Source organism: Cynara cardunculus (assembly GCF_001531365.2).
Source record: "Cynara cardunculus var. scolymus isolate 2C chromosome LG 12, CcrdV1, whole genome shotgun sequence".
Classification (NCBI taxonomy): Eukaryota; Viridiplantae; Streptophyta; class Magnoliopsida; order Asterales; family Asteraceae; genus Cynara; species Cynara cardunculus.
Window position 1 is genome coordinate 959,592 of NC_037539.1, and position 2,679 is coordinate 962,270.

Consider the following 2,679-nt stretch of genomic DNA (forward strand, 5'->3'; position numbering starts at 1 on the left):
TCTCTCTCTCTCTCTCTCTCTCTCTCTATATATATATATATATATATATAAAAGTTGGTTATTATACAACCATTTATATTTGTACAACCAATACAACCCAATCTCAACCATCCATTTAATTTGATAAATATATGATTTCATAGAAATTTTGATTGCTTTCTCATATAAAATATTAATCATAATTAATGAATCATATTCATCATCCATAAATATTTAAATCATAATAAATGAACTCACATCATTTCCATAAATATCTCAATTAATTGGGTTGCATTGGTTGTACAAATGGACATAGTTGCATTTGAAATATACCCTATGTATGTATGTATGTATGTATGTATGTATGTATGTATGTATGTATGTATGTATGTATGTATGTACGTATGTATGTATGTACGTATGTATGTATGTTTTATAGCCTGCATATCCAACACGTTGTGCGAGCCGACTAATCTCAGGGAAACCATTCGCTTTGCGGGTTGTTCAGAGTCACCGCATTTTAACCTCCGTGGCTACAAGAGAATTTTTATTCCTCCTTAGATTCGAACCTGAGATTTCCAGACACTTTTGACCTTTGTATGCATATACATTTACATAAAAATGAGGTTAAATTGTATAATGAAGATGTAAAAAATTTGTTTTTTTCTCTCGATACGTGTAAGGAAAAAATTTCAGTATGCATATAGCAAGGCAAAGGTCGTGTGCAAAGCGTAAGAATAAATCTGCACCTTTGATCACTTTTAGTCTCTTGTTCGCCCATCTGTTGCGATTAAGAAGGGAATTGATCCAGTGTAGCTTGGTACACCTCATTAGTGTTGACATTCAATTAAAATTTGATCCATTGGATTTTTTTTAATCTAAAATTAGTCTTCAACTAGTTACCCATTTACATAATTTTTAAAATTTTACATCTTAGGTACCAAAATAAAAGTTTTAAAAATACATTATCCAAAATATGAATTAAATTAAAATACATTATTGTTTTTATATAATTTACCCGTTAGATAATTATCTTGATATCCTCTCACTTCCAAAACATGGTTCCATTTATCTCTGGGATTACACCATTATCCATAATTTAAATAGCAGTAGGAAAATATTCCATTGATTATTTAAGATTCAGTCATCAAAAACCTTTTCCAACTACAATTAACCAACACTTCAGCTTCTAAGAGTTTCCATTTGAATGTTGTGACCAAACTGTACAAAACTTTTTATAATTATACTTTTTTTTAATGATATTAAAAAATAACGTATTTTAATTTGATTCTAATTTTAGGTAACATACTTTTAAAACTTCCATTTTTATACCTAAGATGTAAAGTTTTAAACATTTAAGCACGCGGGTAACCGGTTGAAGGCTAATTTCAGATTAAAGAAAGTTCATGTCACTAACCACATCAGCACATAATACTGAGTTGGATACCACATCACTCGCCACGTCAGAATGGTAACCGGTTGAAGACTAATTTTATATTTTAAAAAAATAGATTAAAGAAAATCCATGTCACTAACCACGTCAGCAAATAATATTGAGTTGGATACCGCATCAGCATGGTAACCGGCTAATGATTCAACTGATTACCAAGGTACTTAAATGTTTAAAACTTTACATCTTAGGTACATTACCCAAAATAGAAATCAAGGTAAAGTACGTTATTTTTACATGCAATTTGTCCATTATAAAACATTTTAACTGGTTTTTTAAATTTATCGATCTGATAAGTTAACGATAAGATATAATTCAGATAACTTATTTAAGGTATATCTGAGTAAATAGGAAAAAATGAGAAAATAACGAATAACATGCTTTATTAAGTTATTAATCAATTTTATTAACATGACACCATTTTTAATACATATAAACACCTATAAATACAACCAACAAGAAGCAACCTTTTCACTCACAAAGATAACAAATCCCACAAGAAGAATGCACCATTTTATCATCTCTCTACATTCACTTACCCTTATTTTTCAAATATCAGGTAATTATTTGCATTATTTATTTATAAAATATTAAGGGGTTGTTTGACAGTTATTGAATGATTTGGTGCAAATGATTAAGAGACTTTCATGATATAGCGCAAAATGAAATATAACTGTTTGGTAATTGTTACAATGAAATTAGGGCGCTGAATGGTTAAGGGATGCCCATAATACAAAAATCATTCAGAGGGTTTTAGAACAATTAAAAGACAGACTTTTTTTTTTGTCAAAAAAGATTCACTACTTAATGATTCAGAGGTTGCCTCTTAATGGAACTATTAAGAGGTAAACAATTAACCCCTGAATCTTTAAGAAATAAATTTTGTTTGGCAAAAAAAAATATGTCTCTTAATAGTTTTAAAACCCTCTGAATGATTTTGTATCTTAAATTTCCCTTAATCATTTAACATCCTAATTTCGTTATAAATAATTACCAAACTATTATATTTTATTTTGCAGTATACCATGAGAGCTTTTTAATAAGTTAATAAGCTAACTGGTAGCTAATAATTTAGTTGGTGAATAAATCATAGTTCGCGAAACTAGCTAAATCAATTATAATATTTCAAAATATAATTGAAAACAAATTTCTAATAATATAATATATTAACTAATACATCATGTTATTTATGATTTTAAATAATCATTATATATAATAAAATAAAAATAAAAATGGTTCGCTTTACATAT